The following is a 13204-nucleotide window of genomic DNA, read 5'->3' on the forward strand; positions in this document are numbered from 1 at the left end:
AGAGGAGGCTGGCTCAGTCAGCCCGCTTCCATTTCCCACCAGCTATCCCAGCAGCCAGATATCTGTGCCTCCCACTGTGCAGACACACTGAGCCCCTGGTTCCTAAACACACGCCATGTTTCCTGACCAGTGCCTGTGTTTACGTTGCTCCCCTTCACCTAGGCCTGCGGAAACCCTACACACCCAAGGGTCCATTTCAAACACAGCCTTCTTTCTGAAGCCATTTCTGACTTCCAAAAACTAACCTCATTTCCTTTCCTCAATCCAATTATGTATTTATTCATGTGTGTATTTTTGTTTTCTTGATTATTGTCCATCTCTCCTACCAGAATGTAAGCACCATGAGGACACAGACCTTGTCTCATTTGGAGGTTCTAGAGCTCTGCTCAGTATCTTGGACACAGTGAGTGACAGACAAGTATTGGAAGAATGAATCAATGAGTTATTAAATGAAAGAACAGCCCTTACCTCACTCTACAATATAGTTCTTTGCAGAGGTAATTGGAAGGGCATCTATTCACTAGTAGATCACATGCACCCAATTGGCCACAATCAGGGAGGTTGGGTAGGGGATCATGAGGAGGGCGGAAGTCTTGGAGGAGTGATCAGAGTAGGGTACTGGGGGTGGGGTCGGGACTCAGGGTAGTGACTACTTACTATTAATACTTAGCTATTTCAATATTTTAACACTGCTATGGCCATATACATTCAGTGCGGTGTTTCAGCCCTGTGGAGTTGGTTTGGGTCATACAGGACAACTGACAGAAAGAAGCTGGGCAGCGATGCCCGGGGCAGGGCTAAGGAGGGGTGGCTGGAGGATGACCAGGGTAGAGGCAACACAAGGGAAGCACAGAGAAATGACAGTGGGAGCTAAGGGGAAGGGGCTCGGGTAGGAGAGGAGGTCTCTGGTCACGCAGTGAAGGATCTGAGGGCTGGTGGAAATCTGAGGAGTGGGTGAGCAAGTGTGAGCTCTTCCACATTCTGGGAGGTGGGATGATATTAACTAACAGCTTATACTCAGAATGGACTCAGGAGCTGGATCCACCTGGCATCTGTGCTAGGTCTTCCTCCAGCTGTTGAGCTGGGGGGTGGTCAAGGGGTCCTGGACAGGGGAATAGCAGAGATGAAAGAGACTATGGGGATAAGGGGAACACTCCAGGGGCTCCGATTTGTGGCTATGCACCAATGGGTATAGAAATATTTCCACATTTTCACAAATGATGAGGCCATCCTAATGTGTAGTCATGCTAATATCTGTAGGCAAAGAACTGTAAATGGGTGTGTCATGCTGAGGCAGGCATATGACAGACCTTTCAAAAGAGGAAACCATTTTTCACAGCAGTGGATAGCAATGGGAAAGAATGGTAGACTAAAAAATTTATACCCACGAGACTGCATGCAAATTAAGGTAGAAATTCTATCTCTGCCTGGCACATAGTAGGATCTCGGTAAATATTTACTAACTGGCCAACTGACTGACTTACAAGATCCTGGTTAACTAAGAAAGGTTCTAGAACACGGTGAAAAAAAATGAGAAAACCAAATCATCATACAAATAGCTCTCCATTTCTACAGCAAAAAAGCATGATAAACCAAGGCAGATATATCACTTGCCAGTGGTCTCACAACTGAAATGATACATTTGTGTTTCTGGACCATTTACAAAGCTCACACCAATTCTTTCAGGTGGATGTTATCCCATCTCCATCGGACAAGTGGACACAGAGGCTTAGAGAATCTGAATGACCTCCCCGAGCTCATACACAAAGTCAGGTGCCTGGGATTCAAACCTTGCTCTTCTGGCTCCTACTTTTTGTGTTTATAGTTTTTTTCATTTAATAACTTGCTACATGCTAGAATTTGTAATTTTAATTTGAGAATTTGAAATAGGAGTTACTTGATGCCCTCTTCTATGTGGAAAAAAATCATTAAACATCTGGAAATTTTCAAGCACCAAGTGAAATCCTTTTGTATTTTCTTGGGCACAAGTGAGGTTTTAAATTTCCTTCCAGCAGCAAAAAACGTGTTTTCCCTTCTCAGTTAAAGAAAGTTTCCAAAGGGGTGTACTTGGATGGAGATCCAGCAACTCAAAATTGCATACAGAAATACATATATTTCCTCTAAAAATTTTCTGAGTGAATAAAATTCTTGGGCTATAAAGCGATGGCTTGTATATAACTTTCAGTTGAATTGTTTGTTTAGGATGATAATTTATGGGCAGGGGAGGAAAGGAACCTTGTCAGGCAAGGTGATGACTCTTAAAAGGTTAAGTAATTTGGCTGACAAGTAAGGGCAGGGTGAGTTGCCTGTTAAAATGGATCCAAGATGATTTTAAAACTCTGCTGGCCAAGTTACCTACTTTGTTGCTTCTAAGGAATTGCTTCTTTCCAAGATTCAAAGCCTCAGAACTCATTACATTTCCATCCAACATGTGGACAGAAAAACACTTGTAAATTAGATGGCCCATGCCTGAGTCATTCCAATGACTAGAGATAAGAAAACTGGTACAATTGGGAAAACTCCTGAGACAGGTCAATTTGCCATCACCGCTTACGGGCGGGGGTGGGGGAGAGTTCTGACAGACTCTGGAAAAATTTATTAAAGAAGTGATGAGTGAATGAAATGCAGCCTTTAAAACAGAAGCCAAAGTTGAAAAATTAAGTTCAATTGGTTTAAAGCCTAGACTTTAAGACTATTCTAATCTAATGGTGAAGATAAAATGACTGTGAGAAGTCTAAATCAGCAGCTATGGGACACGGAAAGAAGTGGAGAATGTCTCAAGGGATGCAGCCCACACATCTGACTTCACATGAAAATCTGTAATGACAAGCACCTTGAAAATTCACATAAAATCTTTCCTCCCCAAACTGCACACACAACATTGACAAGTTAAAAATTTCTTAAGTGGGAAGGTTGTTTGCTCTGGCAAGATCTTGGTCACTGACGTGATTCAAGCCCTGGCCCAAAGCAGGGAGATCACAGCAGCTCCTTAATCCTCACCACGCTGGCTGAGACACATGTCAGTATTTTCTGCCACTGTGCTGGGTTCCCCATTGAAATGGAAGGAAAGACAAGCCCAGACTCTTGAGCAACCCTCTTAACATGGCTGAATGTGGCAAAACCGAGCATGTAGTTCCAACCAACTCTCTATTCTTTCTTAGAGCTATTCACAGTCTTCTTGGTGAGCAAGAGTAACACGAAAACCAAACAAAACAGAAAAACTGAGGCAGACCATAATAACTCAGAATGTGGGACAGCTGCCTGTTCAGGGTGTCCCACCAGATCTGGGATGTCTCCAGCAAGAGGGTAACCCCCGTTGGGAGCCTGTCTGCTGGCAGACACCCGAAGCTTGTTCGTGATTCTTACCTCAACAGAGGAAGAGTCCAAAGCCAGGGAGCACCTTCGATTCCCTCTGCCTTTGAAGTAGGTGCGTTCTCTTCTTGAGCTTTGAACTCAGCTGTGCCAAAGACAGGATAATTAAGTCTGAATCATCTAGTGGTGGATTCTTTTAATGCCTCTGTCAAAATATGATACATAATTGCTTCACTTCAATTAGCCAATGGCATGAATGAACACTACAGGCTCTACCTAGATGAGCAGACAATGCCGCCTATGCAATAATTACCTCCCTGCCACACACACACACACACACACACACACGCACACACACACAGCTCATGTGAAATTGTTTCGGCTACTTTACCAGAATGATTAAGTCAAGACTTCCAATGTATTGAAAAAGGTGTAAATTGTATCGAATTAGAAGAGGAAGAAATTTTCTTTCTGGAATAATAAGCCGGTTTCCCCCGGTCAGGGTGCCTGGAGGGCTTGGCTCTACTACCGCAAAGAATACGCTTTGGACTTCTAGTGAATCCGATTCAGCCTGAGAGCGTGAAGCTAGATCACCAGGCTGACCTACTTACCACCTTTGTCTTCCAGGGCAAGACCACAGAAGGCATTTCCAAGTGTCCGCTTCTTGTCTGAAGGTTATTAATGGCCTCCTGTCTCAGCGTTTCTTTGAAGCAAGCTGGGTGGGTTCATCAACTAGGTATCATGTAGCTTGATATCTTTAGATTCTAAACATCATCCCTACTCCCCTCCCCCATGTTTTAGTCATTGCATTTTCGATGGCCAGGGATCTGATTGCATGAAGTGTCTAATGACTTATTTACAATTTTCTGGGTAAGACAGGGTGACCGGTGGTCCTGGTTTTCCCAGGATCTTCAGCACTAAAACCAGGACAGTCTCAGGAAACCCGAGAAGACTGGTCACCCTAGTAAGAAAACCAGGCAAGTTTACTCAGCACTGTCTGCACTTGAGACAGCCCTATCACTTTTCCCACCTAGTGCACCTCCAGTTATCCTTACCTACTTAGCCTGAGTTTCCTTAGGGGCAAAATGAAGATAAAAACAGTATCTACCTTAATAAGTTTGGATGGGGAAAAAAAGGCCGGTAACTGTTTTAGTTACTTTGTTTAGTCTGTTATAACAAAACACTAAAGAATAGTCTAAGATTAAGTGAAGCTAAGTTTATATGCCAAGATCTCATCGCTTAAAAACAACAGAAATTTGTTGCTCATAGTTTTAGAGGCTGGGAAGTCCAAGATCAAGATGCCGGCATGGTCATGTTTCGATGAGGACCCTCTCCCAGGTTCATAGCTGGTGTCTTCTGGCTGTGTCCTCACGTGGTGGACGGAGCTGGGAGTTCTCGGGAACCTCTTTTATAAGGCACTAATCCCGTTATTATATAAGGGCCCACTAATCCCATTACGACATAAGGGCCTACTAATATCATCACCTTTAGGGGTTAGAATTTCAGTGTATAAATTTTGGGGAGATACAGTCAGATAGTAACAATCTATGAGAAAGTGCTTGTAAAGTGCTGTACAATCTTATTCATTAGTACGTGGCCATTATCAATGGTGGTAGGAGACACGGTAACCTCTCTCCTCATAGAATCACTTATTGTCAGCCTTCGTAGATTAATCTAGTTATGAAATCAAATATGGATTGGGCACCTACCAAGGGCAAGCCCCTCTTCAACAAAAAAGAAGAATCCCTGTCCACATGGAGTTTATGTTCTAGCAGATGGAGATATAAAGTAACCAAACAAACGGCAGAGATGTGGCATGTGCTATGAAGGAAACAAGATGTAGTTTGTGGGGAGGCCTTGTAATCAGCAGGGCAGTGTAACGGGGGAGGTGTGCTTATTTTGTTAGAGGGGTCCGGGAAGACTTCTCTGAGGAGGGAATATTTGAGCATCAGAAACCAGGCAGGCAAGTCACTGAAGTGAAGGGGAAGGTGGAGGGAACAGCAAAAATGGGTCGGTGTGTCTGGAAATAATGGTATTGAACATCTAAATGGTGATGTCAGCTGTTCTGGGAAGAGGATGGCAGGAAATACGGATTTCCAAGTTACCATCCTACAGGTGGAATTAAAGCCACAGAAGTGGATGGCACCTGGGGCAGTTTCCCGTGGCTCATGTGCTACCCTGGAGGCATACGGAATACTTTCAGGTGCTACACAGGTAACACTTGAAATTGTATCGTGATCATCTTTAGTGTATTAAAAAAAATAGGACCAGACATTGAAGGGGATGGATGACATCATACATCATGTGGAAATAAAAATCTCTGTCCGTTCTTCAGATGCTTCCCTGGGTGGCCCCCGTTTCCCCCCTCTCTGTGGTCCTAGGGTTCCTCTTCTCTCACCTCCCCAGGGCAGCTTCTTGGTTCTCCCCTCCCTCCTCCCCCAATTCACCCCATCCCCTTTCTGTGTCAGAAAACTTTAGATCCTGTTCAGCCTCCTACTTGCATTGCATATTCATGAACCAGATGCAGAGGATCCGCGAGACTTAGAAGGATGCTGAGAACTGTAAAATAACGATTGTAAATATAAAGACCTGAAAGCCTAACTTTGTTCTGGTAAAAACCTGAGTCATTGTTGTGTATGCCGGGACTTTTAGGACAGGATTTGGGGGGAGTTCTTGGGAAGGGGGACCTGCACAAATGAGGAGAGGGAATGTGGAATGTGGGGCTCTGTCCTGCAGTCCTGGAAGGCTCTTGCTTCACATGGACATGACCGCCCCAAGGCCCTCCTCCGGGGCTCAGAGCCGTCATCCTCTGCAAAAGTGGAGATTGCATTTGCTTGGAAAAGTTTCTATGAGAATGAAACCAAGTGAGCTGGCACAAACTAAGTTTTTCATACAGTGTCAACAAATGACATGCATTACTACTTGCATTTCCTCTATTTTTACTTTCAATTCATATTTTAAGATACTTTAAAGAACTTTTTTATTTTTAATACATGTACATTTAGTTTTCATATTTTATTTTTTATATTTACCTTCTATTTGGAAATGAATAGAAATTTTCCCTTTATATAGCTTCCCCTTTCAAAATAATTTATACACAGTTTAAGAAGTGGGCTGATTTATAGGGAAAAAATAACCAGCAGTACAGTTCGTGAGGGACAGAAAATAATTTTGGAAAAAGGTCTGAAATAAATGGAGTTTAGGAAACTAATATTGAAGAAGAGAGTGTAGCTAGTCTGTTTTGTTTCATTTGAAAGGGGCTGTAACTAACCACTGTCACCCCAATAAGTTCAATAAAAAATAAAATAAAATGAAAGAAAGGGGCTATAGAAATCAGCTCAGTAGCTTTCCTTTCTGCTCAAGGAATCATTTGGGGGCAAACTTGCCAAATTCATCATTAAAAACAACAACAATGAAAGCCAGCAGCACTGAATCCAGTTTCATTATTTATTTTAGGTTTTCAGACTTAACTGAAAATTTGCTGGGATCTCCTGCTTATCCAGCCTACTCACGATGGCGATCTAGAATGTCAGATTCATTATTTCACTTACTAATCACTAGCAGCATATCGGCCTCTGCAGGTCAAGGGGCACCTTTAATTAAAACTCCAAACGACAAATCATAATTAACTAGGTAGAGTCATTGTTCATTAAAGGAAGATGTCAAGATACAGTGTTAAGGAGCTGAGCATCCCAGCTCTTGGATTCTCGACTGTCTGGGCCAGGCCCATAGAGAAAGAACCTGTCTGAGTATCAGACTTGTTTTGAACTTTGCAGACAACTTGTGTTACTCGGTATGGCAGACAGAAGTGGGAGGGGACAAGGATTAGGTGTCTATGGGGGATGAACAGGATAGGGATGTCTTAGGAAATGACACTTTGAGCTCTGATCCCTTAATGCCCACCTACCCTAACAGTTTGTGTTGACAAATCTGGTTAAAAGGAACACCTGGAGAGGGACATAAAGGGAAGAGAAAAATAAGAGGTAACATTTATTATATATTATGCTCTGGGCACCAGTTATATATGAACTCATGAAATGCCCACCAAGACTGTATAAAGTGCTAATACTGTCTCCATTTTATACATAAGGAAACCAAGAGGTTAAGTAACTTGCCTAAGTTTAGGCGTCACAGACAGTAAGTCATAGAGGCAAGATTCAGGACCTAGGTAGGGGTTGTTTCTGAAAGTCCATGATCTTAACCACTATGCTAAGCTGCCTTTTGAGGAAGGTCACTAAAGGGCGACCCATAGTCCAGGGGATGTGGAAGGTCAGGAGAGAGAGAAGGATGCTGTTGCCAGGCAACGCATCTGGTTTTTCAAGCTGCTAATTGAATCTGTGTAATTGCTAGTTTGAAATTGCTAGTTTATTACTGACTAGAGGAAGCTGCCTGGAGTTCATGTGGCTCTTGAAGGAGATAAGTGACCCTACAGTTCACTCCAGAAGGGCCGGGGAGACGTCTGGCAGAATCATCCTATTGCTCGGCAGCATCTCCCGGTCTCTTCCAGGCCTGTCCCAGGCCGCACTGTCCTGATGTCTGCGTGTGGATGTTTCTGGGCGGACATCAGTGACTGACTCAGGCCACGGCTCCTGCCACCCACCAGCCACACTGGAATGACTTACGGCAGTGACTCCCTCCTGGTTTTGAAAAATAAGCACACCCACCTACCTACTCACCTCCACCCTTTATCTGCTATCTAACAGGGAGTTACATTTTATCATGGGGAGTTCAGAGTGAACTTAAAGTCATGCTAAATTTTAGATGCACGTACGTATGACTTTTATGAGAAACGTAGGGTCAGTTGTGGCGCTGAGCAAACAAGCTGGCGTGATTCGACTCAGAAATGTCTGGGACCCCTGACGTGAGCCCAATTCAACACATGAGAATTTCTCTGCTGAGAAACTGTTAAAGACATTTTGGGCCACGTATTCCTTTTATTTTAAACAATAATTTCTTTTCTATTAAGCTCTTTCTTTTAATTACGGTTGACATTCAACACTGGGCCACATCATTCTTTGACGTGGGGGCTAACCTGTGCTTCAGGGTGCTTAGCAGCATCCCGGCCTCTACCCTGACGTCAGTAGCACCGCTCTCTCCTACCTGAGTTGCGACAAAAGTGTCTCCGGACTGAGGCCAGTGTCCCTTGACAGGCCTCAGGGGAGAACCAAGGAAACAACAACGTCTTTGTTGTTTCATCTGGCCTTTGCAGTGGAAAATGGCATTCTTCTTGAGGATCAGATGCTAATATTCTTTATAATATTTTTCTTAATGACTCAGTAAATATGTGAATACACTCTCTTGGTAAAAACGTCGATCAACACTGGTTTAAAGACCCACTGTGAAAACCCTATGCACTGCGCCCCTCCCCCGGACTTCACCCTGCCTCCTGTCTGCCTCCTCCTCACTTGCTTTCAGTGGACAGGATTTTAGCCATTTCAACAGCTTCCAGAGATTTTTTTCTGATTTGCATGGTTCTTTCAAATCGCATTTTTTAAAGGCTCATTTCAATTTCTCATCAAGAACAACATCTACATAAGTTATTCGAATTTCTTCTACACAGGAAGTTCGCCTGTTCTCTATTTGTTCACTCATCTGTTTACGTCAGTTCGGACTTACAGATATTTATTTCACACTCTGGCTTATAATCAAAGTCTTCATAATAATCCTATAAATCTAAAACCTGAAAGTCTCTTTATAAGTGTTTTAAAAAGTCCCAAACAACCACAGTTAAGACCACATGGTCATGGTATAGACCAAAGTGTGGTTTCATGGTAGCATTGCCTGGAAATCTTTAGAAACTCAAATTCTCAAGCCCTTCTCCAGACCTGATTAATGAGAAACTTTGGAGGTGGGACTCAGCAATCTGTGTTGCAAAAAGCTCTCTAGGTGATTCTGAGACTAATGTATGATAAGTTGGTAAGTAGATAAAAGCTCAAATTCAGAAAAACAAATTGGATTCGTATGAAAACACCTGAAGTAAGGCCAACCCAACTTTCTCTGGTAGAGACAGAATGAGGATCGTACTTTTCCAAACAGATATATTAAGAACTCAGAGACAATCACAAATATATCATTTTAAATCTTGCTTAACCAGTCCTCACAAAGGATGTGGGGGTTGAGGGTTATGGAAGACAGATAAGACCTGCCCTTTCCCATTGAGAAACTCATAATCTAGCACTGGAGAAAGCCTGGTGTAGAAATAATTGCACTGTAACGACGGATAACATTGAGAAGTAAGTTCCCGGTGCTCTTGGAACGAAAAGGAGACACACATTCTGCTAGGAAGAAGGGAAGAAAAGGTATTCCAGGTAGAAGGATCGACATGTGCAAGAGCTCAGAGGCATGCCAAGACCTGTCTCCTTGCTCTGTCGGCTGAGAAGTCCGGGAAGCAACGACACCCGAAAGCAATGAGCACATCTGACACCCAGACCCTGGTTTCCAGTCCCATTCTCCAAGGGAAGGAACCGGGACTCCCTGGAAAAACGGCTGATTCAAGGGCTGGGGCAAGATATACACAAAATGATCCTGCAGCATCTTATGGTGCCAGAAAGTAAGAAAGTACTCAGAAAACAGAACAACACAAATGAATGAGAATCTACAATGTCGAATGGATACAGTAGCCAAGTGAAAGATTGCCCAGTGGCCAAAGTTGGAACAGTCTGAGCAACAAAATAAAGTAGTATTGAGTTATAAGACAAAGTATTAAATAAATAGATTCAAAGTGATATAAACAAATGATTGAGTAAGTAGAGAATAGGCAAACATCCTGTGCAGAAGAAATTCAAATAATTTATGTAGATGCTCCACCCCTGAGGTGGAGCATAACTCCCACTCTTTAAGTCGGGGCTGCACATGGTGACTTTCTTCCAATGACTACAATACAGAAAGGAGGAAAACAGGAGCAAATTGACAGTGGAGAAGCCAAGTGATCAGGGTTGGCACCAGTGGAGAAGACGGGCTGATAGTATGCACTGTTGATATGATGTGATGAGAATGGCACCCCACCATAATGGGTTGGCCTCCCCAAATATCTGACCAGTGATCCTCAAAACTGGCAGGGCCAGAAAATACAAGGAAAGCCTAAGAAGCTGTCACAAACAAGAGGAGCCCAAGGAGCCATGACAACTAAATGTAATGTGGTGTCCTAAAAAGGACATTAGGTAAAAACTAAGAAAATCTGAATGAAGTATAAACTTTAGTTTTATACTTCATAAATACTTTACAAATACTTCATATTTGTTCATTAATTGTGACAAATGTACCATAGTAATATGTTAAGAGGAAAAATTGGGTATGTGGTACATAAGCCTTTATAATAATTCTGTCAATCTAAAATTGTCCTAAAATAAAACATTTACTTTAAAAAAGCCTACAGGGAGCCAATGAATGGGGAATCCCACCGAAGAGTGACATCATCCCTTTATTCTATAAAATACTACAAAAAAGCAATGTAAATTTCTAAATTCTCTGAAGGTTGCAGTGCCTGTTGCTTGCAGACATTAAGGGGACATCCTGCAAAAGAAAAAAACAATTCAAGGAGATGGTTGAGAGGAGAGGTGTATAACATGCTTATGGACCCCTAATGGGTTGGAGGAGAGCCCCCCAGAGTACCTTAAATCCTGGCAGTGCCTTGGGAATGGTCTGGTTCTTTTCTAGACCCTCGTGCACCCCTCTGGTTGGATCACTTCTGCCATCCTGGGGGTTACACCCTATTGGGCAAAAGATTGAGATAAGGATACCAGGTGCATTAGTTTTCTATTATTGTAACAAACTCAGTGGCTTAAAACAAAAGGTGTTCGATATCTCACTGAACCTTTACAACTCACCAGTCTGATATATTTTGTTACTTTTTTCATTTTTACGGATAGTAACTTATCCAGGTTTACATGGTATTAAGAGGTAGTCCATGGTGGATGGTCTCCAGGGCCACCATGTTAGCCTTGCACTGTTTTCTCCAAGAATGGAGAAACGTGCAATGCCTTGCACTGTATTTTGGAAAAATAAACATATATTCATCCAGGCCACTATTATTTCAGATCTCTGTTAGGGCAGTTGAAGCTATATCCTAACTAATCTAAACCTCCAAATACACTCATTTTCCAAGTTCTTTTATTTCTACCTCTGTCCATCTCATTGTCTCCATTCCTGCTGACATTCCACTTATTCCTCTTTTTTTTCTGTTACCCAAAGAACTTCTTAACTGAGCTGGCATCCAATCCAGTGGTTCTCATGGCAATTTTGCTTCCTAGGGGATATTTGGCATAGTTTGGAGACACTTTTGTTTCTCACAACTGGAGGAGGTGGGGTTCTATAGGCATTTTATGAATAGAGACCAGGGACGCTGCTAAATATACTACAAGGTACAGGGTAGTCTTCCACGATGAAGACTTAAGAGGCCTCAAATGCCAGCCGTGCTGAGGTTGAGAAACCTTGATCTAATATACCCTCCCCGCCAATATATCTAGCTGTCATAGGATGGCATTTCACACCTGACCCATGCTCCTTTTAGTGTACATCTGCCAGACTCACGACTTCCTATCATCTTTTAAACAGCCTTCCTGTTTTGGGGGAAATTCCCATTAAGTTCTGCCTCCCAAGGAAAGGAGTTCGGACCCCTAATTCCAATCTCCTTTGCAGCCAGGACTCAGGCATGGGACTTGGTCTCCCTCAGTCAGATGTACCCCTGTGAACCTTTGAAGTAGACATGAGCAAGGTGAGGAAATAGGCTCTCTTGGAAGCTTGGCATTTCTTTGGTGTAGGAGGCGGCACCAGAGTGTGGCGTCTGAAGGAGGCAGCCATTCCCCAGTGGTGACAGCAGTTTCCTCCGGTACGGGGTGGGGTGGCAGCAGCAATCCCAGTCATGGACGTTTCCTGGTCAGGCCAGTTCTTCAGCATGGTCCTGAGTGTCATTCCTGGAAGCTTAGCCAGGAGCCACTTCTCCAGGCCTCCCCAGATTCCCTGAGCTCCCCGGTATCATTTTAATATGCTCTTTCCCCGCTCTGGTTACTCATCCAGAGTCAGCTTCTATTGCTCAGAACTAAGAACCCTGGTAGATAAAGGTGCACCATACATTCTAGAGTGTGTCCCAAATCCTTCACTTAAGCCCAAGGCTATTTTTGATATGGGGACGTACCTACAGTCCTTTACCCTGGCCACACCCAAGCCGCCCTGCCTCAATCCCATCTTGCTTGCCACTAGAGAGTCCTACCATCACGGCAGCCCCCCTGTATGTTCCGTAGTCCACCGGACTTCATCTCTCTCATAGACAAGGTAGTTTTTACGCTTTACCGTAACAGTTGATTCGCTCAGCTGTAACCCGTGCACCGGTAGGGACATGTCTTTTCAATCTGTGGGAGTCCTCAGCACCTAGGTCAGTATCTGACAAAGGGGGTGAGCCGTGCAGGCTTCCTTCTTTAAGGTCAGGATGTGGACAACCACTGCCACCTAGTGGGAGGAACTTCAATCAACCCTTTTGGTTTCAACAATGGTTATCATACAAGGAGGCAACTTGGATACTCTCCCTCCTCTGAGTCATAATCATCATCATTATTGTCAGACCCTCTACGGTCACCAGCCTTCCAGATGGCTCCCAAGGATTGCCGTCTATTCATTGGTATTCATGTCTTTCGGTTGATCCCCCTGCACTGAAGAACTGTCGATATGTGGCTTCCGAGGCTAGGGCATAAAAAACACGGTGGCTTCTGCTTCCATCTCTCTGGGGTTGCCTGCTCTGAGCGGAACCAGATGCCGTGTCATGGGGACACTCAAGTGGCCATATGGGGAGGTCCGTGCAGTGACAAGCTGACGCCTCCTGTCAATAGCCATGCGAGTGGTCCACGTTGGAGACAGACCTCCAGCCCAGAGTCAGACTTCAGAAAACCGAAGCCTTGAC

General features: G+C 43.7%; 1 protein-coding gene across 1 annotated transcript in view; it reads right to left on the reverse strand.

Moving 5' to 3' along the window:
* The window catches only part of BPIFC (BPI fold containing family C), a 37020-nt gene extending 33485 nt beyond the window's left edge, over positions 1-3535 (reverse strand). The window contains exon 1 of the mRNA XM_037067913.1: positions 3367-3535. The gene's annotated coding sequence lies outside the window, so the exon portion shown is untranslated. The remainder of the gene's footprint in view (positions 1-3366) is intronic.
* Positions 3536-13204: the final 9669 nt, after the last annotated feature.

The sequence above is a fragment of the Sturnira hondurensis genome, unplaced genomic scaffold, assembly GCF_014824575.4.
Source record: "Sturnira hondurensis isolate 20B ecotype Veracruz unplaced genomic scaffold, ASM1482457v3 Scaffold0017436, whole genome shotgun sequence".
NCBI classification, from domain to species: Eukaryota; Metazoa; Chordata; class Mammalia; order Chiroptera; family Phyllostomidae; genus Sturnira; species Sturnira hondurensis.